The sequence below is a fragment of the Euleptes europaea genome, chromosome 2, assembly GCF_029931775.1.
Source record: "Euleptes europaea isolate rEulEur1 chromosome 2, rEulEur1.hap1, whole genome shotgun sequence".
NCBI lineage: Eukaryota > Metazoa > Chordata > Lepidosauria > Squamata > Sphaerodactylidae > Euleptes > Euleptes europaea.
The window spans coordinates 48,891,323-48,918,203 of record NC_079313.1 but is presented as its reverse complement, the minus strand read 5'-3'; the positions used below and the strand labels follow the sequence as shown (position 1 = coordinate 48,918,203).

Below are 26,881 nucleotides of genomic sequence, written 5' to 3'. Positions count from 1 at the left end.
CATACTTAAATAATAAGTTTGCCAGTAATGTACTATGAAGCATGCTATGCATTTTTTCTCGGGTCTTACAATGAAAAAAAATTATCAAAGTAATGAATACTTAAGCAAGTACTGTTTATTTTCAGGGTAAGCACATATCAGTTCTAAAACCACCATTACCCCAAAACAAATAACAATTTATATGTTTCAAACGTTGAATGGGGAGAAGCCATGGCTCAGTGGTACAGCATCTGCTTGGTACTCAAAAGGTCCCGGGTTCAATCCCCAGCATCTCCAATTTAAAAGATCAGGTGGTAGGTGATATGAAAGACCTCTGCCTGAGTCCCTGGAGAGCCGCTGCCAGTCTGAGTAGACAATAATGATCTTAATAGACCAGTGGTATGATTCAGTAGAAGGCAGCTTCATGTGTGATTATGTGTGATTTCAAACTCATTCTAATAATATGGAAGTGTGGCCTAAACTAATCTTCGGGCAGAGTTCATGACAAGAAATTATCATTTATGAATATAGAAAAATCCTGAACTAGCCAATACAGAAGATTTGGATCTAATTCTCACACATCCAAAGGACAAAGATATAACTCCTTTTAATGCTCTTAAATACTAAGCACCAAATTATAACTCACGTGTAAGAAAATACTGGGGAATATTGCTGAAAAATCAAAAAAGATTCATATCTATTAAACATCAGTTAATGTAGTATGGGGGAGAGTGTCATAAATCTCCCTAGGTAATCTTTAGCCAGCCACTCTTTCTCATTCTAACCTACCACACAGGGTTGTTATAAGGACAAAGGGGGGGCTTATGTACAGTCCTGGAAACTACTTGCAAGACAGGGTGGGAGCAACCTGGAGGAAAGGGAGGATAAAACGTAAAACAGATACTCCAAGGAGCATGCATTTTGAGGAACATGTAAGATTGCACATAAAGTGTATATATTATGCTAAATTCCTTGTTCTTCAAAACATAAAAGGCATATTTCTGATGATATAAATAATGCCTGATATTTATACATGGCTTTCAGCAACCAGTGCTTAATACCCATCATCATAGTAATCCTTACAACTGCCTGACAAGGTAGGTCAATACTGCAAATGAGGGTAAAGGGCTTGCCATCGTGTGAGTATGTGGCTGAAACTTGATTTCAAACTTTGTATTCCTGGATCACAGCTTATTATCTTAGCCACTATGCTAAACTAGATCATATGTACATTGAATCGGGCTTCTTTTCCTAGTTAGCAAGCAGAATACTACTGAACAAAAAAAATCAGACTGAACCATTTAGGACATCAAGCCACAATATACACTGTTTTACTATCATACCAAAGCAGTCTATTTCTGAAAATTAGTGCATTTTCTCTCTACGCAGAACAGCACATAACCACAAACCTTTACTAAATCCAAGAGTCAGAATACATGCAGATGAACTCAAGCATCCTTTGATTTTGAAAACAAAACCTTTATCACCTACCACCATTTGTTACAGGGCTGCAGCCCTGTAACAAATGCTAAACCACTTTACCTTCATGTCACAATGTAATTTGCAAGGATTTGGCCATTGCTCTTACTAGGGTTTTTAATTAAAAAAGTAAATTCAACACATTTTGAAATGCACTGACCTCATCTTGAAAAGCAGTGAGACAAGTGCCATTTCAAAGATATTGTTGTCAAGTTTTGATAAAAGTTATCACATGCATAACTCATGCTTCATCCAAGATATTTGAGAATGGCTCTCAAGCAGTTATCAAAACCACCCTAAAAACTAGCTAGGTTAGAGAGAGGGTGACTGGCTCAAGATTCTCTGATGAACATCATGACTGAGGGAGAATTCAAATCCATGGTCAAGTCCAACTTAATAAACAAAAAGTTCAATATAAGTCAAACTGAGGGTAACCATTGTTGTTTAGAATTATTTAACTGTTTGTGGATCCTGCACATGCCTCTTTAGTTTCAGTTGGACTGCCAGATACACAGGTTGCTCTATAGACTCTCTTTTATCTATCCTGACCAATTTTTTTAATGCTGCAAACCATGACAGACATTATAAGATAATTTTCCTTGTAGAACTAATACAAATTCTTTTAAGGGGTATTTGTATGCAAGCAGTATTCTACATACAGGTTCTTATATATACATATCTAATGATATCCTGGGGACAACTTGAGGTGGGAACAAGTGAAGGTAAGAGAAGATAACTGTGTTTTGAGGAAAGATAATTCTAAGAATACCATGGCAAAAATAAATAAATAACATTCTCAAATCATTGGTTTGAGGAATGCAACCTATGAAAGAAAGTAGTTTGGAACTGTTTCCTACTGTTATACCTATTGGCCTCTGTCACATCATTCTAGACTCTTCACCATGCCTAGTTTTTACAGTAATACTATGACAGCTACATGACCATCCTTAAGAAATGAATCATCATACATTTCAGAAAGAAATCACCATTCTTATTATACAAACAGCAAATGGAGGGCCACCAGCAGACATTATTTTTCTTAGCATAGTGTCAACTTTCTAGAACTTGGCAAACTTCTGGACAGATATAAATCTCATCATTTGACACAAACCAAGTTCACATTCTTAGACCCTTGTTCTCTTTGTTTCCCAAGTCACACTTTAAGCACATGTAGGGGAAAAAAGAGTTGGTTTTTATGCCCAAATTTTCTCTTTTTAAGGAGACTCAAACCGGCTTACAATTGCCTTCCCTTCCTCTCCCAACAGACACCTTGTGAGGTAGGTGGGGCTGAGAGTTCAGAGAGAACTGTGACTAGCCCCAGGTCACCCAGCAGGCTTCATGTGAAAGATTGGGGAATCAAACCAGGTTCTCCAGATTAGAGTACACCACTCTTAACCACTACACCAGCTCTCTAGCAAAAGCAAAAATTGGGAATGCTCTGACAGATATCTACTTGTTCTACAGTACTCAAAAGTTCACAAAAAATTGCTTTCTGGAGTCAGCACTTTTCACTAAGCCACCAGCACCATCTGTGCTGGGAAACAAAAGTCCTGTCACACTGAACATTTCTTTGTACTGTCATCTTGTAAGAAAAATTATAACAGTGTTTTGATACACTGAGGTACAGTTTGGTTTGGACATTACAAAGGTTCTCAAACCCTCTCCATCATAGTGGTTTCTCATCAGGCAGAGGGAAGCAAAATGTGTTAAAGCTGAGGTGCCCTTGAATCTTACCTATGCTCAAGCAGCAAATTCTTCAGCCCCAAATGCTTTCACATCTTGAATCTTGCACCTAAGAAAAACACACAGTAAACATTTCAAAACATTAGTTCACCAATCACAAAACAATTACATTCTTAAACAATAACTGCACATAATATTACACACTATAACAGTTAAAAAATTGTTTTAAAAGTGATTAAACTCTGTAAGGCCAATATACTAAAACTTTTCTTACTACACAAATTAATAACACAAAGAAAGAAAGGCAACAGATGTATACTTACACAGCAACTTCAATTCACAGCAACCTAGAATGCCTTACAAGAGAGCCTGAAGGCTGCTGCCAGTACCAAGTACCTTGCACAACATCACTTTCCGCCCCCAATCTCCACATGTACTAGAACCACTATCCTATGTTTTTAGAGGTTGTAAAGTTACAAGAAAAGGACAGGCTTCATTACTCAACAGTGACCAGAACCGAAAGTTTCAGAACCACACAACAAAGCATAGAATTATCTAATGCATTCCACTCCCAACCTGGAAGAGACTGGAACACATGGAATTAACTAATAAGCTCAATGCCACAAGGAGCTACAGAACTGGCCACCATGTAGTGTGACCCTTAGAATCTTTCTAGTGGCCAATGAGACTCACTATCAAGTAAGTGTGCATAGGGTTGCAGGCTTTATAGCATCAACGGCTGCCTCTGGTGTGACTTGCAGAGGGGAGCAAAGGACCCTAAGAATGTTTCCAGTGGCCAATGAGACTCACTATCAAGTAAGTGTGCATAGGGTTGCAGGCTTTATAGCATCACCTGCTGCCTCTGGTGTGACTTGCAGAGGGGAGCAATGGACCCTAAGAATGTTTCCAGTGGCCAATGAGACTCACTATCAAGTAAGTGTGCACAGGGTTGCAGGCTTTATAGCATCACCGGCTGCCTCTGGTGTGACTTGCAGAGGGGAGCAAAGGACCCTAAGAATGTTTCCAGTGGCCAATGAGACTCACTATCAAGTAAGCGTGCATAGGGTTGCAGGCTTTATAGCATCACTGGCTGCCTCTGGTGTGACTTGCAGAGGGGAGCAAAGGACCCCAAGAATGTTTCCAGTGGCCAATGAGACTCACTATCAAGTAAGTGTGCATAAGGTTGCAGGCTTTATAGCATCACCAGCTACCTCTGGTGTGACTTGCAGAGGGAAGCAAAGGACCCTAAGAATGTTTCCAGTGGCCAATGAGACTCACTATCAAGTAAGTGTGCATAGGGTTGCAGGCTTTATAGCATCACCTGCTGCCTCTGGTGTGACTTGCAGAGGGGAGCAAAGGACCCTAAGAATGTTTCCAGTGGCCAATGAGACTCACTATCAAGTAAGTGTGCACAGGGTTGCAGGCTTTATAGCATCACCGGCTGCCTCTGGTGTGACTTGCAGAGGGGAGCAAAGGACCCTAAGAATGTTTCCAGTGGCCAATGAGACTCACTATCAAGTAAGTGTGCATAGGGTTGCAGGCTTTATAGCATCACCGGCTGCCTCTGGTGTGACTTGCAGAGGGGAGCAAAGGACCCCAAGAATGTTTCCAGTGGCCAATGAGACTCACTATCAAGTAAGTGTGCATAAGGTTGCAGGCTTTACAGCATCACCAGCTACCTCTGGTGTGACTTGCAGAGGGGAGCAAAGGACCCTAAGAATGTTTCCAGTGGCCAATGAGACTCACTATCAAGTAAGTGTGCATAGGGTTGCAGGCTTTATAGCATCACCGGCTGCCTCTGGTGTGACTTGCAGAGGGGAGCAAAGGACCCCAAGAATGTTTCCAGTGGCCAATGAGACTCACTATCAAGTAAGTGTGCATAAGGTTGCAGGCTTTACAGCATCACCAGCTACCTCTGGTGTGACTTGCAGAGGGGAGCAAAGGACCCTAAGAATGTTTCCAGTGGCCAATGAGACTATCAAGTAAGTGTGCATAGGGTTGCAGGCTTTATAGCATCACCGGCTGCCTCTGGTGTGACTTGCAGAGGGGAGCAAAGGTGGAGGGAATTTGAAGCAATGTACCAGCAATTAAACCCTACCAAACATCTCCCCATCAACAAAAAGTGTGTGTGTGCATATAAACCACCTGGTCTCTAGCAAGGCAGGGGAAAGCGAGGCCAGGTGGAACATGCCTGCCTATGCCATTTTAGATCATTCCCAGTGGGTAGCCGTGTTCGTCTGTCTGCAGTAGTAGGAAAGGGCAAGAGTCCAGCAGCACCTTAAAGACTAACAAGAATATTTTCTGATAGGGTGTGAGCTTTCGTGAGCCAGAGCTCACTTCTTCAGACACCTGAAGAAGTGAGCTGTGGCTCACGAAAGCTCATATACCCGATGCCATTTCACAGAGTGGTGCCAATCCGCTGCCAGGGTGACCTCACCCTGCGGCCTTCGCGGGGCCACCGCCGCTCTCGCCGCTCCGGCTTCTCCCTCGCCCCCCACCGCCCAAAGTTCCTCCTCGGAAGCCACAGGCGTCCCTCCGCTGACTGGCTCCGCCGTTTCATGTGACCGAACAAAACCCTCCTCGGAGCAACGGCCCTTTGTGTCCGGCCCGCTCGCGACCCGCGGCAGGTTCGGAGAAGGACGCCCCTCGAGACCAATCCCTTCTCTCCCCTGCCTCATCCGGGAGGGAAGCCCCGCCCACGAAGCCCCCGGGGGTGTCGCCACTCACCCCGGGCGGACACGGCCCGGCCTGGTCGAGTCCCTCCGCCGCACCAGCGGCAGCCGCCATGTTCCTTGATGCGACAGGATGAAACGGAGACCCCTCCCCCACTCCCCTCTCTGTCCCCTCCCCTCTCTGGCTTCCCGGCGCTCTCGCGACAGCTCTCGGCCCGCGACGACGCGCGAAGCTCTCCTCCCCTCCCCCACCCCCCGGTCCCTTGCCCTAACCCACAGTAACAACAAAAATAATAATATCCATAACGGGAAACTCACGGGCTCGCCAGGGCGTACGTCACTTGATGGGGTTACGCACGGCGTCGTGACGACACCACGCCACTTCTGATGCTCGCTCACACGCGTTCCCCTCCGCCCCCCCGTCGAAACGCAAGGCGCATGCGCATTGGGTTTTCAGCGTTTTCAGGGCAAGTTGATACGAGGATCGCTTCACAAGGCACAAGCTATCTTTTTTTTATATATATATATATATACACACACACATACACACATCTATCTATCTATATCTATATATATCTATAGATATAGATATAGATATAAAAATTAATAAAAAATTTTATATATATAACAAAACAAACACAATAATAATAATATAAAACAAATTTTAAAAAGAAAATACAAAAGAGTATCTATATATACTTATTAATACATTCGTGGTTACAAAATTATAAAGTTCAAAAAGTTATTCTTGAGGAATAACTCCTGATGTCCCGCTTCTAAAAAGAGGGTTAGTGGAGAGATTGCCTTATTGGGCGCTGGGAAGTCCACGTTCCCGTCCCTGCCTGCTTCCCCTGGCTGGGTGGCCTTAGTGAGTCACTTATCTCTGGGCCCAGCAGCAGTGTGGAAGGAAGACAGGATAAAATTGTACTAAAGAAATATATTAAATATCTCGCCTTTCGCCAAAAGTATACCACTAAAACCGCTTACACAGTGTTAACACCACTACAGTAAAAGTCACACTACAACAGTAATATTCGTTTAAAACACTTTATGCCAACTTTCCACTTAGTCCAGGTCCCCAAGGCAGTACATTAAAATAATAGAATCATAGAGTTGGAAGGGACCACCAGGGCCATCTAGTCCAACCCCCTGCACAATGCAGGAAATTCACAACGACCTCTCCCCCACACCCCCAGTGACCCCTACCCCATGCCCAGTAGATGGCCAAGATGCCCTCCCTTTCATCATCTGCTTAAGGTCATAGAATCAGCATTGCTGATAAATGGCCATCTAACCTCTGCTTAAAAACCTCCAGGGAAGGAGAGCGCACCACCTCCCGAGGAAGCCTGTTCCACTGAGGAACCTCTCTGTTAGAAAACTCTTCCAAATGTCTAGAAGGAAACTCTTGATTTAATTTCAACCCGTTGGTTCTGGTCCGACCATCTGGAGCAACAGAAAACAACTCGGCTCCCTCCTCTATATGACAGCCCTTCACTTGAAGGTGGTTATCATATCCCCTCTCAGTCTTCTCTTCTTCAGGCTAAACATACCCAGCTCCTTCAACCTTTCCTCATAGGACTTAGTCTACAGACCCCTCACCATCTTTGTTGCCCTCCTCTGGTCACGTTCCAGCTTGTCTAGATCTTTCTTAAATTGTGGTGCCCAAAATTGAACACTGTACTCTAGGTGAGGTCTAAAATAATAATAAACATTTAAAATTGTAAAATAATTAAGTAAAAACACAAACTACACGAGAACCAGGGAGGACAAATAGCTGCTACTAGGGGTATGATTAGGGTTGCCAACCTCCAGGTGGGGCCTGGAGATCTCCTGGAATAACAACTGACCTCCAGATTAGAAGAAGAATTGGTTTTTATATGCCGGCTTTCTCTACCACTTAAGGAAGACTCAAACCAGCTTACAAGCACCTTCCCTTCCCCTCTCCACAATAGACACCCTGTGAGGTAGGTGGGGCTGAGAGAGTGTGACTAGCTCAAGGTCACCCAGCTGGCTTCATGTGTAGGAGTGGGGAATCAAACCCAGTTCTCCAGATCAGAGTCCACCACTCCAAACCACCACTCTTAACCATGATACCTAGACCTAAAAAGCCTAGGCCCTAAATAAAGGCCCTTAGGGTTTCATTTGGCTCAAACGTGCATACCTAAAGGTCTGACAGAGGTATGATTTAGATGTGTCTAGCATTCACAGCTTTGGGAGAGGAATAACAGATAACAGAAACGGCTGGGAGATCGCAACAAGTGCAGGTCGGCCTTGAAAAGTGGCCAAGAGTTACTTAAGTGACGTAAATATGGCCAGAACACACCTTGTGTTCCTCCTCCGAAGATGGCTGCACAATCCTCCTCCGAAGATTGCTGTACAATCGCAGTCGGAGTTTAAGTATATAAGATAGTAAGTTGTACACATGCTTGAATAATAATGAGTCGATGTGCCAATTAATAATATGTGCTTTCCAAATATGTATAACGGAAGGAGGAAATGAAATGCTTTATATAGTTTGTGATTGTGAGTAATGGTGTGCTTCTCTCTTCAGCAGCCTCTTGAGCTGAGGGGGGGGCACCTTATTTGTGCGCACAGATATAAACAATGTTATTTTGCGCTTGTTAATCTTTCTATAAAGTGGTGAAAAATGGAGTGAGCATGCAGTGGTTGCAGACTTTATGGAAATTAGTTCAGACCCTACAAAATATAAGTGTCTAGGAGGAACAAAAGTGTTGGTTTTGTAAGATCCTAAGATGCCTAAAATTCCTGAAGAGCCACCTCCTTTTTTTAATGTTTTTATTGAATTTTATAGGATACAAAAGGAAAGAGGGAAGGGGATATAGCATCCGTCTGCAATAGATAAACATTATTTTTGGTCATTAATATATATTTCTGATATATAGCTGATTATATTTTCTACTTTCTTCTTGAAGTTCTAGAAAATTAAAAATACTACGCTTAGTCTACATGTTAGATACATAGGTATAGAATGGCTGCCGCTTTTCATAAAAACAGTCTACAGAATCATTATCTGTTAGATTCAACATAAAAGTCATTTTTGCCATGTTACTCTAACATCTTATCTTTCCAGTCATCAACATCCAGTGTAGTCTTTTGTTTCCATCTTCTTGCCAAGGCAACTCTATCAGCCGTTGGTGTTATACTTAATAAAAAATATTTTGGGTCTAAATTTATTTTCTGATTTGTATTTCGCATTGAATTTTCTTCCAATACAATTGTAGCTTTGGGCAAGTCCACCAGACATGGAAATAAGAACCGTCTGTCTCCTGGCATTTCCAACATGCCCCTTTTTCCCTTTTGAGTGTGTCATCTGAGAGATCATATTCGGCGTCAAGTACCATCTGTAAGGCATTTTATACCAATTTTCTTTTACTTCTTGACTTAACAGTGTACTTCAGTTCTCAGGTGTAAAGCTTTTCCCATGTTTCCATCGTGACCATTTCACCAAAGTTTTGCATTCATTTAATCATATTTTATTTCACTTGTTCTTCTTCTGAATCATATTTCAATAACAGTTTGTAGATTTTTCTTCGGAGATGATCGTTACTTTTAGTTATAATTGTTTCAAATTCTGTTAATTCTCTCATTGTCCCTGATTTCAAACAATCTTGCTTGAGACTGGATCTCAACTGAAGGTACATCAACCAATTCAGGGTTTTAAATTCATCTTGAAGCAATTGAAAGCTTTTAATTGTTCCCGTTGTGTCAACCATATCCCGATATGTAAAATGTGTTGCATGTCTTATCGTACCCTCATAATATGCTTCAATCAGTGACATCATAGGTGGCGGAGAGGGGCTAATTCTCTTTTTGTAGTTATTCCACACTTTCAAAAGCCCTGGTTTGATCTCACAATCTTCAGGATTTCTTCCTTGTTGAAGAGAAAGTTTAGGGTTCCATAAAGCCTTATGGAAACTCTGTGATAGGTCTGCTCTTTCCAATGTGATATTTCTATCTTTCGGTTGCTTGATCCAGTCTACAATCCAAGTCAGGCAGGCAGCATAATAGTAAAATTTGAGATTTGGTAACGCTAATCCACCTCTCTTCTTGTCGACTTGTAATACTTTAAATCGGACTCTTGGTTTCTTCCCATTCCAGACAGAAATGGTAGAAAGAGCCACCTCCTTATTGCCTTCCTCCAACAGCTCCCACGGCACTGCTGCCACTCTTGGGTCCTCCACAGCCAGTGCAGTTGGGAGGGGGTGGGGGTTGTTCCTCCGGCGGGCACAGTCTCCAGAGGCTGCTGGATCAAGAATAGGATCAGATCATGGGTCTGAAGGGAAGGAGGAAGAGCACCCCCTGGTAAAAGATGAGGGGAGTTTTGAAACAAAGTCAGGGACTGGGAGACACTCTGGCCGACAGTCTCACCCTTCTATAATGTCGAGTTGTAATAAACTGGGGATTTGGACTGAAGAGAAAAGGAATGGTATGCCTTTAAGAGAACAGCTCATCCCTGATGCACAGGGACAGACCCGCAGAGCTGGTTTACACTCTGTTTCACACATCAGATCATTAGAACTGGAAACAACAAAACTCTCCCTATTCTAGAGACCTAGTTTAACTGAATTTGTAATTCCTACACACAATCCAACGTATCAGGTCATGCAGCAGTTGCTGTGTATCCTGCTTATTACGGAGGAGGAAAGGTCCCTTGTTTTGGCTGTTGCAAGAAAGCAAACTGAGAGGTTGGCAAAAGCACCTGGAGACTTCAGATGTACATAGCATGTATGGTTTATGGTCTTAGGAATGGGATTCCTAAGAAAAAGGATTTTGCACAAATATGGGGTATAAAGCAGATAAAGGATGAGGATCTAACAACTTCCTTTGAGTGGATCCATGCAGCATTTCAGCAATGGTCAGACAATAACCCGGATAAGTGGGGAAATAGACAGTTATTTAATTCAGTTGTTTTGGCTAACAGTGCCTCATATAAAACAGAAAGAAAGAAATTGAATAAAATGGAGGCGCTTATGGCCGAGGAACCCCAAAAGTTATTGGAAGTGATTTATAAGGTTTTTAATGAAAGAGATAAGAAAGTAGAAGAGAAAGAGGAGAGAAAATACAAGAAGAGAGAAATGGCTTTAGTAGCTGCATTGAGGCAGGTATCGCCCAGGGGGGAAGACAGGGGCAATCATGGAAGAAGTTGGGAGGGGTCGTTTACAAGGAGGTACTCCACTATGGGAAAAGAGGAAGAAAGAGGGAGAACAAGAATGGACAGGGCAAGGTAGATTGGGAAGGAATCAATGTAAGTTTTGTAAGACGTAGGGACACTGGAGTCAGGAGTTTCCTGAGAGAAGAGAGAAAGACAACTACCTTAAGGAATTGGTAGAACCTGAAAAGAGGAGAGCCTTTACAGTGGCCTGGTTACAAGTGTTTCCATCAGAAATCATCCATGGTAGATATAATAGTATTCCATATGGTCAACAGTTTTGCCCCTGTTCTGTTGACCAGATAGAAGACCTGCCACATGTTCTTTCCCATTGTGCCCTGTACACCATGATACTACCTAGATTGATACAGTGCATACCACAGGTGCTGGTCTCAGAAGAAGTGCGAGTAAGGTTCTTGTTGGTGGATGTACTTTTACTTATTACACAGAGAGTGGCCTCTTTTTTCATTACAGCACTTAAACTAAGGAAAAGTTTTAATAGGCCTGATATAGGTAATGCAATGGCTTGACATGGTCCGCAATATGCTGGCAAATGATTTTAATCAGGGGAGGCAGTCTTTGTTGTTTTACTTCGATGTGTAGTAGTAGATGTTATTGTGATTTAGGATCAATACATGCTGTGGGTTGAATTTTTTTAGGGTATAGTTGGATTGTTAAGGTCTTTGACCACAACATGAATAAATTTAATTGACTGAGAAATTTCCTGAGTGAGTTATCTGACATGATGACCATTGTGAAAACTTCACCCAAATGTCTTGCTTTGTTTAAACACTTTCAGCAGGCAGAGAACATACATCTGAGTCACTTTTGCCCCACTAGGTGGACTGTTAGAGCAGCTGTTATGGTACCCTCACAGGCCCGCAGCTACCCTGGGACACCCCACAAGTGTACAGAACTGAAGCTGGTGCGCAAAGGATGGAAACACTGCTGTGTAGCCAGAGACAAAAGGGGTCTCCTGGCATCCATCTTGTTTGGGCAAGGCTGTAGCAAGCTGACTGGGCTAAGTCCAGGCATGTTCCCATGCTTTCCCCCAAGAAGACAATAGAGACTCAGTGGAAACAAAGAGACAATGGACAAGCATTTAGCATTTCTACACTTTTGCTGCAATAGATGGCAAGCATCCTGCCAGATCCCATCAATTCTGTTGTAACTAACTCCTAATCTCATCCCAGAGCCAGGCAACTCTCTGACACACTTCTTCCAGACCCCATCTCAATTTCCAATTCTGTTACTCAAGGCTCAATCACTCAAACACGTCGGCTCGTGTGTGTTTTCCCGCCAACCCTCAGGTGGTCAGCGGGCAGAGGGGTACATGGCCGGGGGTTTGCCCGCCACCAGCGGGCACCTGGCAACTCTAGGCTGGACCCACACTTTCCTGCTGGAAATCTCTGCACCAGCAGCCTCCAAGCTCAAATCAAGTCCTGCCCCTTTAAATGCTGCTTTGTAATTGCAATGCTCACTGTGAGAGAAGATTCCCCCCTCAAAAAAACCCAATTGCTGCATAAAAAAGCATTTTAAGAACAATAAACAAAAAATGGAGCAATCTGAAAGAAAGGCGGGGGGTAGAAACCCAATGCCTTCCTTTTGCTCAGAAAGAGCTCCAAGGAAGCAGGAAGTATTTGAATCGCCATGGCTTTACATGCTGCTTTGTGATTGGCTGTGAGAAAAGTCAATCTTTTTGTGGCCCAGTTTTGCCATCTGCATGGAGATTTCAGCCGGGTTGAGCTCAGGTTAGAGGGAAAAGTAGGATTAACAGAGGAATGGGGAGACCCGGACATTGCGAGGGCTGGCAGTGAAGTAATTTCTAATGGGCGGAGAACTCGTGCAGAGCTCCAAGGAACAACCGAATCAGACCAGGGCCGAATGTGAGTCCAAATGCTCATGCATAAATGACCCTACTTGTAGCTACATTATTGTCAGAGAACACCCAACTTCCTGTATAATCTTTATAATCTCACCAATACCCCTTCCCTCTTTTTGATGAAGTGTTTAATTTTCTTGAAAGATGTTCTTTGTCTTTAGGTATTACCAGAGATGATTTAAATTTTACTGCAGCACTTTAATGGCTAAATCTTACATATCCCCTATTTCAAGAAGGGATATAATCAGTTCGTCTAAGTAAATAGCTCGAAGAATTCATCTTGATAGGTGGCTGGTAAATTTCAAATCCAAACAAAGTTGACATTGAAGCTTTTCCTTTGCTGTTTCAGAGCTGCATTTGGAGTTTCTCAAAGCAGCCTGAGACTGCATTGGAATAAGAAATTAATAACTTATCTAAATGTCTTTATAATTCGATCAGTCCCAATGACAAGATGGTGTGCCACTATTTAGCTGGTTACTGTAACTGCAGTTGATCAAAGATAAACACTATATAAAGGGGGAAAACAAGGATTTTAAAATAGTTGCTATTGTCTTATTGCTTTATTAGTCTGGGGTAGAAGCAAGTATTATTTTTGAATTCCCTTTAATTGGCAGGGTGGAACTTTAAAGAATGAGTCAAAAATGAAACTTGAAATGTCATTTAAAATGTGATTTGAATGCACAAACAATATTAATAATTACAGCCTAGTTAATGGGCTTTGTCATCAATACACATTGGAGGGTTGGATTATTTTACTCAGGGCATGGCAAGTGTGGAGGAGGCACTTTCTAAACATTTCCATTAGAAAAGAATGGGGATTAGTGCAAATAAAAAATTATAGCAAATCAACAGGGGCTTGAGGCAAGAACTGACCCTATTTACATTGCAGTCTGAACCATCTGCTGGGCCTACAATATCACCAACACCTGCACTGAGAGACCAGGGTACATCCGACTGCACTGCTGTAAGGTTGCCTCGTATTCTAGCCTGGCTCTTGCATCTTCCCAAACTGCTTAACAGATTGTTGTGTAACCACCACATACAGTGGTAAGGACATCTAATTTCCATTCAGAATTCCATTTCTGATGCTGTTCAATAAACTTTAGGATTGTTTCACAGCTGTGCCCTTGTTCATGTGGTGGTTACTGGGTAAGAATCCACTCCTTGCTTGTTGCTAAACTTAGCTGTCTTCAGCATAGGACTCATACTGGGGGTGGACTGAGAGGGTCCTCCAGTTTCCGCACAGGTGTACTTTCACTAAGAGGAAAGGCAGGCTTCTCCAAGTCCCAATCCCCTTGATCGCTGCTGGTATGAGATGAGCCATGCAGGCTATGTGGGTGGTGATAAGGGAAGCACGTGCCAATTTCTTCATCATGTGGAAAATGCTGCCGGACAAGATAAGTGTGTGATACGACCCACTAGATTTCTAGGCATCACATTCTCCTCCTCAGTACAACGAGGTTATCACGTACTGCCATCTTATGTGGGAGGGACAGAAAGAAAGAGTTCTCAAAGCCGCAAAATTGGCCCACAACCTTCCAGAGTGTAATCATGAGCCACTAGATCTGGGTCATTCATGTAAAAATGCTCAGCATACAAAGCCATGGTCCCTTGGAAGAAACCATAATGGTTACACTGGACTAAAATAACTAATTAAACTTTGAACTGTGGTTGTCCCGTTTAAACAGGCGCATGCATTTCTATAAGCCCTAACATAATATTAAGTATGTACCGGTAACTTAACAGCTGCTTGCCTTCCCTATATACTCCAGCTCCTGACAGCTTTATTTTCAGTCTTTCCCCTCCCCTTTGTCTGTATCTATATAAATAATTCTTGACAGCCCTGACACTTTTCTTCCCTAAGCAATGGGTCAGTGTTATCACAGGATGAACTTCTTCACTTTATTTTTCTAATCTCCAAGGCTCAAGCACAGGATGTGCAGAGAATATTTTTGTACTGTCCTTCACACTTAAATTCAATTTTTCTATGCTTTAATGAGCTGCGAGCCGCTGCTCCAAAACAGAGAACATTAATAGTTCAAGGAGGAAAAAAAAAAAACCCTCGCAGATTAATCAACGAGCATCTTCATGGGCCAAATTTCAATCAGCAGGCAGAGCGAAGCTCAGATCCTCTTTTTGCACACACTGCCTGGTTGATTAGGATATTAGCTCTTCGCGAAGCTTCACTTTGACATGCCTGAAGCCTGGCCATTTCTCTGTTAACCGTTTCAAACGCTACCCAGGGTCTCAAGATGTAGCATTGCTGTGAATACAAACAATATATGGCTTTAAAGAAAACTGAAATCGTCAATAGTCTTAGAAGCAGCTCTTTTTGTGTTTCTCTTTCCCCATTAGGCCTACATTATTAAAAGAGAGAGAACGGCTTCATCTGTCTTTCTCATGTAATGAAGGACCCCCACCACATCCAAAAACAGCACTATTGTGTCTATAAGAGGCCAGATGCTAATTTGTAAAAAACTCAGAGATTCCATTTCTTTGGGAAAATTCACGCCAGTTTCAAACATTCCCATCACAGAATTTGTATCCTCATGGCGGATGGTAGTCATGATTTAAGTGTACATAGTTCTTTGCAATTCTTACCTCATTCATCCCCAAGCAATTTTGTGAAGCAAGTCAGTATTCCCATTTCATATACACAAAATACCGTAGCTTGTCTAAGTCCACTGGAAAGCTTACAGAGTCATACAAGCCACCTTTTCTTGTGTCAATATTCCTGCCAGTGGAACGAGAGAGGGGGCCTGGTTCAGTATAAAGCAGCTTTGTATGTGATCAAGTAGCACTGATCTTCTCCACTGACTGAAACACAGACTGGACTTTAGTCTCAAAAATGATCTAGATGCTGCTGCACTCAGATTTTAATCTTTTATTTAACTGTATTGTATGATTGTGTGTGTGTGTGTGTGTGTGTGTGTGTGTGTGTGTGTAAAGTGCCGTCAAGTCGCAGCCAACTTATGCCGACCCCTTTATGGGGTTTTCAAGGCAAGAGACTAACAGAGGCGGTTTGCCAGTGCCTTCCTCTGCACAGCAACCCTGGACTTCCTTGGTGGTCTCCCATCCAAATACTAACCAGGGCTGACCCTGCTTAGCTTCTGAGATCTGACGAGATCAGGCTAGCCTGGATTTTGTGAGCCACCTGCTATGTGGCAGAAAGACAGGATACTAATTCACAAAACAAATAATAATAAATAGTGACTCAGTAGTAAAGTAAATGTTTCTTGGACCTGTTTACAGACACTTTGTTCTATTGTTACTTTATATCTAGCTAGGGTAAGCCCTTGGCATTGAAAACAGATGCTAGGCCTAAACCTTGATGAGCGTGGCATAAATTATGCCCCGGGCATTTCTATTTATTTATTACATTTAACTCCTACCTCCCTTCTTGGAATTCTTAGAGTACAATCCTGAAAGGGGGGGGTAGATCCGCGGCAGGCAGGAGCTGCAGAGCATTGCCTCTTCTTCAGAGGCTTCCTGGCTGCTGCGGACACACACACAAAAACCTTTTAAAAGAAAAATAAAGAAAAAGGAGGAAAGACCCCATTGAAAAAAGCAAGGCTGCGCCACCAAAAAGAAATGTGGCGTAGCCCCGCCACCACTCAAGGGGGTGTTTCTGAGGATAAAGGGACTGTGGAAGCTGCCTAGGCAGCTTTACCCCCGGGAACACCCCCTCCACGCCTTCTGGGTAAGCCCTGCCTGCACTGGTGGTGGGGTGGTGTAATGCCCAGATATAAGGGCTGGTTTAGAACACTGTGTATTCATACGCACACACATGGAAGCTTTGGGAACGTTGGCATCCACAACTATAAGAGGCCAACAGATTACATTGCTTGCCTGGTACGGCCTTTCACCAGTAGAGAAAACAGTGTCTTTGAATTACCTTCATCTTTAGGAATGTGGTTTCTAGTTACTAAGATCACAAGACCTAGCACTTGCTTAGAGACGCCTCTGGGCAATATCTATAGGCTACGCTAATTAGAGTGGAGTAGACACCTAATGTGCATTGGTGCTTTTGTGTATCAATCTGCTTGTCAGCAGCCATGGGCCTGCCCCATGCAAATGCATAAATGATACTAAGCTTCCTTTGTTTCTCTGGTGAGTAACTCTGCATCTTATTTGTGGGTTATTTCACCCCAGGTCTGTGTTTAGCTAAATAAAGAACTGTTGCTTTTAACCTCTGCCTAGTTGTCTTTATTGGACTCTATAAGACAACCAGGCACTTCAGTGGCAACGTCCGGACACCAGCATGTTTGCCCCTGTGCTGGCATAGGTGCCACCTTATTCCGTGATAAGGTGGCACCTACACCAGTGCAGTGTCACGCCAGCTCCAAAGGAGTTTCGGCCCCCCTCTTCAGGAATGGGCTGCCCGATATGCATAGAGTCCCCAAGAGTTTTTCCATTCAGGCACTACCCAGGCCTAGATGTGCTTACCAGATCCATCCCAAAGTACCTATACATTCTTCCTTGTTTCAACGAGCTCCTTTTTTGAACAGCTAACTTCGGCATCCTTCATAGAAAAACACATTCTTAGTAGCTGTCTCAGTCCCACAGAGCAGAAAAAGAGCAACAACACTGGTAAAGTATCATCTCTCATTAACTGATCGAATGCAAATCATACAACAACAATGGAAAACCCCGATTCTGAATGACTTATTTCAGTGATGGGATCTGAAATTCACTCATTTATTAGACAACTTCCTTTACTATGCAAAGCCAGTATAAATATGTTTAGTTTCTGAATGACACCTACAGTCTCTGCTTTCAGCTTCTGAAGCAATCCTCCTTGCCCCCCCCACACATATTTAATGGCATGCAAACAGTATGTGCTACACTGCTTCAAATGGAGTAGAAATTACTTTTTCATCACTACTAGAACAGGTACTGTTGAAGATAAAAGCAACTGTCTCAGAAGAGCATGCATGACATCTGGTAAGTAGTACCAAAAATAAATCTTTAACTTCCTCTCATACCTGCCAGCCTTGCTCTGAGGAAACAAACCTGGGGAACACTACAAATACATGCTCGTCTCAGATTTCCAATGAAGATCTGACCTATTTCTTTCCATTTCACCTATTCTTTGAAACTGCTTTGAAGTCGCTACAATAGGATTTAAAACTAAAGGGGGTGCAGTGCAGTTTTTACAAGGTATATAAAAGAAAAAACTTACTTGGTTTGCTCAGAAATTAGGGGGATAATTGGCCTCATGGCTCTCCACAGCAAAACGATATCAGTTAAGTACAGCATTAGGTCATAAGGGTAGAACAAATTAAATGAAAACGGCAAGGAAATGCAAAATGGAGCAATTTTCATCCATGGCTGTTTCAGCAAACTTGACACTGTCATGCAGTGCAAAAGATCGACCAGACCTCAGTTCTTTTTCTATCTCAAAAATCATTCAAAGGATACCATATTTAAAGTGTACAAATGAATATAAAATTGTGGTTCTGAAAAGTAAATGGTATTTGGGGGGGTTATCTTATATTATCTTCATCGATATAAGTAATTCCTAATGTGGCCAGATCTATGGATACTTAAATCTGGAGATGGGAGCCATGAACAGACAAGATAGATCTTTCTACAAACCTAGACAAAAAGCCCAGGTTTGTGGGAAAATTTGAAATGTAAAAATATATTGGGGGGTTAACCCCACCCCCAATAATAGAAGCAGTTTCTTCTAGATTTAAGAAACAAATACAATTGTGGGAGTTGCTAGGCAACTACAACAGTAAGGCCACCCTTCAAGCCTTGGTTCCTGGGAGAGTGTTCCGCACCAATTTCACCCCAGGAATGCCCCCTCATGCTGCAGAGGTGCTGCACAACCCTTTTTTGGTGGCACAACCCCATTGGAGGCAACGGGGAATCCCCCCCTTTTTTTTAATTTTTCAACTTCTTTTTTTCCTCCATGGTGGCTGAGAAGTTTCTGAGGAGGCAGCACAGCTGCACTGCTCCTGGCCGCTGTGGATCTACCGCCCCTTCAGGATTGGGCTGCCTGGGTCTAATCTATCTTATTGGGTTGTTGTCAGGATAATATGCAAGAGAAGGATGGTAAGACGCTTTGGGTCCCTGTTGTGGAGAAAGGTGGGGTATAAAGGAAGTAAATATATAAGCAATATAGCTGAAGATGGGGACAAATAAAAATGGGTGGGTGGGTAGGAGAGAAGGAAGCAGTAAAAGGGGAAGATATGGGGGTTGCCAAGAGAAGGGAAGAGGGAAAAAAATGCAGGGAAAGGAATAAAGGGGAAACTGAGGTGCCCCTGCAAGTCCTTGTGGGCTTCTCATCATGTTGCTGACTCCAGACTAGCTCTGCACAATTGGGCCTTAATTTTCAAGGGAAGGGCTGCCAGGGGTAGCGAAGGAAGGAAAAGCTGACAATGGGGGGCAGCTAAATGTAGGTTGGGTTGCAGGTGGAAAGTAGAGCAGAGAGCCAGCGTGGTGTAGTGGGCTAGTGGTTAGGAGCGGTGGACTCTAATCTGGAGAACCTGGTTTGATTCCCCACTCCTCCACATGAAGCCATCCACATGAAGCCAGCTGGGTGACCTTGGGCTAGACACAGTTCTCTCTGAACTCTCTCAGCCTCACTCACCTCACAGGGTGTCTGTTGTGGGGAGAGGAAGGGAAGGAGATTGTAAGCTGGTTTGATTCTTCCTTAAGTGGTAGAGAAAGCCGGCATATAAAAACCAAACACTTCTTCTTCAGTAAACAAGAAAAATGGAGAGACTACGAGGGCTTTCAGGGAAGGGAAAGAGGAATCTGTGACAGAGGGGAAAATGAGATGCCCTTTGCAAGTCCTTGTGGGTCCCCCACTTATATATATCTAATTCTCAACATAGCCAAATATGTGGATACTTCAATCCAGAGACTGGAGTCATGAATGGACAAGACCGATCTTTCTACAAACCTGAAAAAAGCCCCAGATTGCAGAAAAATCTGAAATATAAAGAATAATACATTGGGGGAGTTACCCCCTCCAAAATACTAGAAGCAGCACTTGTAGCTTTAAGAAATGAATGCTCTCAGACAAACCCAACAGTATTGCCAGTCTTCAAATCTTGGTTTCTGTCAGTAAAAGGCAGGGGGAGGGGCAGGGGCAGGGACTAGTCCAGAACTGTTTTGGCCTTTGGTCTGGCAGCAATCACAGGACAACTTGCTACCAGAAGACTTTAATGACTTACCCAGGCCTGGCTTCTTGCTAATGTTCATCAGCAGCCGCACTACAAAAATCAGTGTGCTGTAGTGGTTAAGAGTTTTGGGAGGCTTTCAGGAATGGGAAAGAGAAAATGAGATGCCTTCTGCAGACCCTTGCAGGTCCTCCTCTTGTAGAATAATAATTACATCTGTTTTACACCTACCATTTTTGCATTTGCTGGTTTATTACGGCTGGTGATCTTTCAGTTTGATATGGCACTTGTTCCCTATGTCATACCTACCTAGCTGCCACTAAATGCCAGAAATGCTGGATTTCCTCCTAGATTATACAGGGGTTGGCCTACAGCATCAGATGATACTCTTCAATCAATGAGATCCTTTCTCCTTACAAATCTTCCAGAAAGCATTCACACCTATTCCTTCTCTTCCCCTCCCCCCATCCTTTTACCACTGTCGGATCTGGTTATCAAACTTGACTCCTACTTAACACATTGCGCTGCCCGACCTTTGCAGATATAAGGGCCTATGATTCCCATGCCAGGTGCACCTGCTCAGCATGAATGGGCCTTCTAATTCTCAAGTTTACCATAGGTGGAATGAGGGTACAATTGTATCCGTCGCCCACCTAGCTCCAAAGGCAGGGGCACCCAGAGATAATCTCAACTGACAGGCAGGCACATAGGGGGAAATTTCGTATTCTGTGACTTCTTCTGTACTGAGTGGGATTATGACTGCAACAAAAGTGTCACAAATGTTCACCTGTCATTCATTATGGTCGCCATCCCAGTTCATCTCTCCCTATAACTGACAGTGGCCATTGCTAGGGTTCCCAACTCTGGCGTGGGAATTTCCTGAAAATTTGGTAGTGGTGTTGGGGGGGGGGACTGGGGGGGGGAGCAAGCTCAGCAGATATGTGATGTCACAGAGTCCTCCCTCCAATACTGTCATTTCTTCCAGTGGAGTTGATCTCTGTACTTGAGTAGATGGCCACTTTCCTCAGCTAGCATCTTGAGTGGTCCCCCTTCTCCTGTATGCAGATGATGCAGTCCTGCTCTCTCAAACCCAAAAGGGCCTAAACCGCCCTTTGCAGGCCTTGTGGACTGAACTCCCTTACCATCAATTATGATAAGTCCAAGGTTATGTTTTTTTCCGAATCATGGAAGCCACGGAACTGGACAATAAATGGGAACAGTATTGAACAGGTAAAGAATTTCAAGAACCTAGGAGTCTGCTTCCAATACAATCTCAGGTGGTCTACACAGCAGAAGCAAGCCTCTAATCAAGCCAAAACATCGTCGGCAGTTTCCTGCTTTTTTTTATGCCAAAGGCAGCCAGTTTATCCCTGCAGCCATACAAGTCTATAAAGCCAAAATGCTTTCCCAGCAATTCTATGGGATCCCAATGTGGATAAATTCCGTAAATTCTAGCTTAGAGCTAACCCAATCCATCTTTCTGCATCACTTGCTGGGAATCCCAAACTGTGTAGCATATGCAGCACTATGTCTCGAATTAGGGCTTAATGCACTAGAAACAAGACGCTGGCTTATAACAATTAAATTCTGGCTTTGGTTGCTTTTTAGATCTAATCCTTCCAGCTTGGGTTGGCTAATGCTAGCCGATTACTATCAATCTAAATGACTTAAATTAATTACCCTTAAACTCAAGAAAATAGGAATCCCTTTGGAGTCTCTCTAGATGCCTGATGAGCAGCAAGCTTTGAGATTACTGAAACAAAGGATCTTAGACATCGAATGACAAACCTTGTCCTCATCAGCGCGCAGGGTCTGCTCCTCATCAGAACTCGGTATTCATCCAACACTCGGAGCCCTACAGTCCTACTTCTCCCATTTAACTTCCCCACAACTACGAAGGGCCTTCGTGTTAGCACGTCTGAACATCTTTCAGTCAGAAATCCTTTGGGGCAGGTTTAAGAACATCCCTGTCTGCAGTCGGACTTGCCCATGTTCACAGAATCTACCAGAGACAATGACCCACGTGCTGTTCCATTGTGTCTATTATGAGTTTCTACGGGAAGCTCATATTGAACCGCTGATAAAAGATATCTTATATCTCTCTGCAAAAGACAAAGTAGCTTTTCTTTTGGCTGACCAGCACTCTTTATTTTATGTTTAAAACCTTTAATGGCATAAGTAATATTACAATTGTTACAGAAGGTTCATAAAATATGCAGTCATTAAGATAAAAACATAGGTCAGTAAATTCCAATAATAGATATTACAAACTTTGGGTTTTTTGGACTTTCATCACATCCACTAGAAAATTGGCAAGACCAGCACTCCTGTTCTATGGAGAAGGAAGCAAAGTTTATTTTATCTGGCCATGAGAATTCGAGAAACTAAGTGGAACTTACCCAATAGCTACCATGAATGAATTTTATTACCGTATATACTCGCGTATAAGCCGAGTTTATCAGCCCAAAAAAAAGGGCTGAAAAAGCCGAACTCGGCTTATACGCGGGTCAATATGGTAGAGTAGGAGGGAGGGGGGAACTGGCCGCCGCCTTTCCCCGGCCGGGAGCGGCCTCCAAAGGCCCCCTGCGGCCGCAGGGAGGCCGCGCCGCCGCCCCACCGCCTTTTCCCAGTCTGGAGCGGCCTGGGGGGGCCTCCTGCAGCTGCAGGAAGGCCGCCCCCGCCAGATCCGCTGCTTCCAAAGGCCCCCTGCGGCCGCAGGGAGGCCGCGCTGCCGCCCCCGCCGCCTTTTCCCAGCCGGGAGCGGCCTGGGGGGGCCTCCTGCAGCTGCAGGAAGGCCGCCCCCGCCAGATCCGCCACTTCCAAAGGCCCCCTGCGGCCGCAGGGAGGCCGACCCGCTGCCCCCGCCGCCTTTTCCCAGCCGGGAGCGGCCTGGGGGGCCCTCCTGCAGCTGCAGGAAGGCCACCCCTGCCAGATCCGCCACACCCGCCGCCTTTTCCCGGCCGGGAGCGGCCTCCAAAGACCCCCTGCGGCCGCAGGGAGGCCGCACCGCTGCCCCCGCCGCCTTTTCCCAGCCGGGAGCGGCCTGGGGGGCCCTCCTGCAGCTGCAGGAAGGCCACCCCTGCCAGATCCGCACCGCTGCCCCCGCCGCCTTTTCCCAGCCGGGAGCGGCCTGGGGGGGCCTCCTGCAGCTGCAGGAAGGCCGCCCCCGCCAGATCCGCTGCTTCCAAAGGCCCCCTGCGGCCGCAGGGAGGCCGCGCTGCCGCCCCCGCCGCCTTTTCCCAGCCGGGAGTGGCCTGGGGGGCCCTCCTGCAGCTGCAGGAAGGCCACCCCTGCCAGATCCGCCGCACCCGCCACCTTTTCCCGGCCGGGAGCGGCCTCCAAAGACCCCCTGCGGCCGCAGGGAGGCCGCTCCGCTGCCCCCGCCGCCTTTTCCCGGCCGGGAGTGGCCTTCAAAGGCCCCCTGCGGCCGCAGGGAGGCCGCACCGCTGCCCCCGCCGCCTTTTCCCAGCCGGGAGCGGCCTGGGGGGCCCTCCTGCAGCTGCAGGAAGGCCACCCCTGCCAGATCCGCACCGCTGCCCCCGCCGCCTTTTCCCAGCCGGGAGCGGCCTGGGGGGCCCTCCTGCAGCTGCAGGAAGGCCACCCCTGCCAGATCCGCCGCACCCGCCGCCTTTTCCCGGCCGGGAGCGGCCTCCAAAGACCCCCTGCGGCCGCAGGGAGGCCCTCCACTGCCCCCGCTGCCTTTTCCCGGCTGGGAGCGGCCTCCAAAGGCCCCCTGCAGCTGCAGGCAGTCCGCCCCCGCTGGATCAGTTGCTTCCCGCCGCCAGGAGCCCAGAAGGTAAGCCTGCGGGGGGGAGGGGTTATAAGCCGACCCTCGGCTTATACGCGGGTGCCTAATTTTTCCCAATTTTGGGGGAGAAATTAGGCACCTCGGCTTATACGCAGGTCGGCTTATAAATGGGTATATACGGTAGTTGTATTTTTATATACTAGATATCCATTTTATATGCTAACCAATATGCTAATAAAGGTATTGAATGATCTCTGTACTCTGGAGATCAGTTGTAATTCCAGGAGGTCTACAAATACACTCACATCCCACAGAGGTTATCAACCCTGGCATGGCAGTTAGAATCTGCTGAATCGACTAATCCTGACAATGGACAGTGCTGGCCCAAACCTGATCATTAATAGCAAAGCAGATGATGAAGATGAGGAGGAGAGCCATGACAGTGAGCATAGGCCTGGATGGAGCTACCTCAGGTACAGATATTGGTGGTAGCAGGAAATATTCAAGCAAAAACATTGAAGGACAATCACCATTTCAGCTGGTCAAGAATGATTAGAAGTCCTGGCAACAAAATTATCCCTTCCTCAAGCTTTACTTGGATAAGGAGCTCTTATCCAGAAGTATTCTGGGTGTGGAACGTGAACCGCCAAACAGCTCAGTGGTGAATCAGATGCTGAAATGTTCCCAAAGCTTATGGTCATGGCTTCCGCTTTTAGTGAATTGTACATCATAGCAATAGGAACAGCAAGATCAAAGGATCGAAAAGCAACTTCACCATGAACATTTGAGTGACCACAAACCTTGGTTGGATTTTTGTAAATGAACTAAGGCCAAGGAGAACACAAATGAAGATAGAACAGGCTAATTGATTTATGCTTCAGAGGGAGATCTCATATTTTGTTCATTTAATACTATGAGAAATAATACCATGATAAGAAAACAATTAGTCCATTAAACAGTTCCTTATTAGGTGAGTCTGCAGCTAGCTTAGCCTTAGTTCATCTTAGTGTGGTCCTTAGCTCAGCCCACAGAGTGTATCGTGTCAGATACAAAACCCTTGTACTGCTCGAACAGACACACCTGGTAAAATAAAGGATGCTCAGTTTTAGACCACACATTACATTTCCTTACCAGCAGATGGCAGCTCACTATTATTTTAAGCCATGTTCTCTTTACATGGGGGAAATGTTTGGTAAGAGCCTTGATTATCTCTCAAATCTCAAGTTAATTAAAACAAACCTATTTGTTCCATCAAAAATCAAAACCATTACACTAGGTATTTCTTTCCAAAACCTAGGAAAGCAATTAAAAAAAAAGAGTTGACTTCATGATCACCCAGATAAGCACTGCTGCTGCAGATGGCTGCATTTTGTACATTCCCAGTTATATATCAGAATGTTGTATCACTATAATTCTGGACTACTGCAGTTACAATACAGTACTTTCCACTGGCGATGTTCTGAGGTGGAGCATAGTGTGGCCCACTTAGCTCTAATCAAGGACCATTCCGGTCCACTTTAATGTTTGCGTTGTGCACCCTGCTTCAATAGATGAAAAAGAAGGAGCTTGGGGGAGCAGACTTTGAATTGCAGAAGGACCAAAGGGGAGTAGCTGAAACCCTCTCTCCTCATCCAGTCTGCTCAGATCCTGGCTGTCTTGGCTAGAGGGAGCAACAGTTCAACTTGGCCTAAGGTCTGTAATGCTAATTGCTATAAATCTCTCTCTCTCTCTCTCTCTCTCTCACACACACACACACACACACACACACTCCTGTTTGGAACTCATTGTGCCATTTCAAATGGCATCAGTTTCATGGCAGAAAAGTCAGTGGCTAGTTCCCCCCACCCCTTTTCACAGAGCTGCAGTTTTTTGAAACAATGGAGAAAAGAATCACAGAACTCCGCTTAAACTATAGTATTAGCTTCAGGCTGGCCTAGGAGAAACAGCCTCTGACTTAACAATTTCAAACTACCCCTAAATTCAGATGGCTAGAATAGCCTGTTATTGGGGATGCTCAATCATTCTCCAGTTTGGCTCACAGCCTGCTCTCAAGTTGCAGTAATTACAGCAAAAGTTCATCATACTGTTTGCCTGTGTCCAAACAGTTCCCACACACTTGATTGTGAAAAAGGTCACTGCACAGGTGCAATCACATACTACTTTGCCACAGATGCCTCCCCCACCCAGCTGCTACTAGCATCTCCCTTTCTTCTGTTTGACACATTAGTACAATCTGAAAACATTAATGTTTTGCTTTTTGCAGCTTACTAATGAGATGTCTCTCTGTGTCCCTAGATCTAGATAAATTTGCACATCTACATTCTTGCACTGTCTCATGGGAAATGTAGTTTCCCCTCCCCAGAAACTGTCAAAATCTTGCTTTTAGATTTGTTTGACTAATAAAAGATGTATCTTGTGCCCCTTTTTTATCACAATATTTCTTGGAACACCATGTGTACATGACCCAGTGTTCATTACTAGACTAGGAAAGGCAGTCAAGCTGGTTTGGTCTTGATGAATTAATGCATGTATATGCTTGCACTACCTCATGACAGCTGTAGTTATTTTGGTTGGAAGAACATATTGTTCCCTAGGACCCAGGCAACTCCATAACTGTTGTCCTACATATCTTGATGAAGAGCTGCTCTGGTTGGCTGCCATCATACATTCATGACCCTCTAAGATACAAAATAACTTATGCAGGTAAGCTGCTGTACACGGTATGTGAGTCAGTATTCAATGTCAAAACGTTTATTGGCATAAACACCATCTACAGAGACATAATGGTACAATTTCACTCAACAGAGTTGAACTGTTCCCATTGACAATAACATTCATGAATCACCATTGCTTGCTGCAAAAACTTGGCTACATAGTCAATTGTGACCACATCCTGAGCAGACATAAGAAAAGCTACCTTACGCTCAGCCAGTTGCGACTCCCTGCTAGCAAACAATGGGCTGATAAACTTAAGGCGGATTATCTGATAAAGGGGGCAGTGCAAAAGGACATGCGCAACCAATTCTATAAAGTTCGTTCCACAAGAGCATAACCTTGCTGCAAGTGGTATTGTTCAAAAGCTCCCCTATAGTATTTCTGAGGGTAACATGTTGAATCTTGCTAACTTATACACCC

General features: G+C 44.5%; 1 protein-coding gene across 3 annotated transcripts in view; it reads right to left on the bottom strand.

Annotated features, from left to right (window-relative positions):
• Positions 1 to 6,155, bottom strand: part of ZNF644 (zinc finger protein 644) — a 69,570-nt gene extending 63,415 nt beyond the window's left edge. For 2 of the 3 annotated variants that reach the window (XM_056845660.1, XM_056845661.1), the window contains exons 1-2: positions 6,132 to 6,148; positions 3,193 to 3,250 (exon numbers count right to left, since the gene is read on the bottom strand). The gene's annotated coding sequence lies outside the window, so the exon portion shown is untranslated. Of the gene's footprint in view, positions 1 to 3,192; positions 3,251 to 6,131 lie in introns of all 3 variants that reach the window. The other variant, XM_056845659.1, reaches the window with a different exon arrangement.
• Positions 6,156 to 26,881: the final 20,726 nt, after the last annotated feature.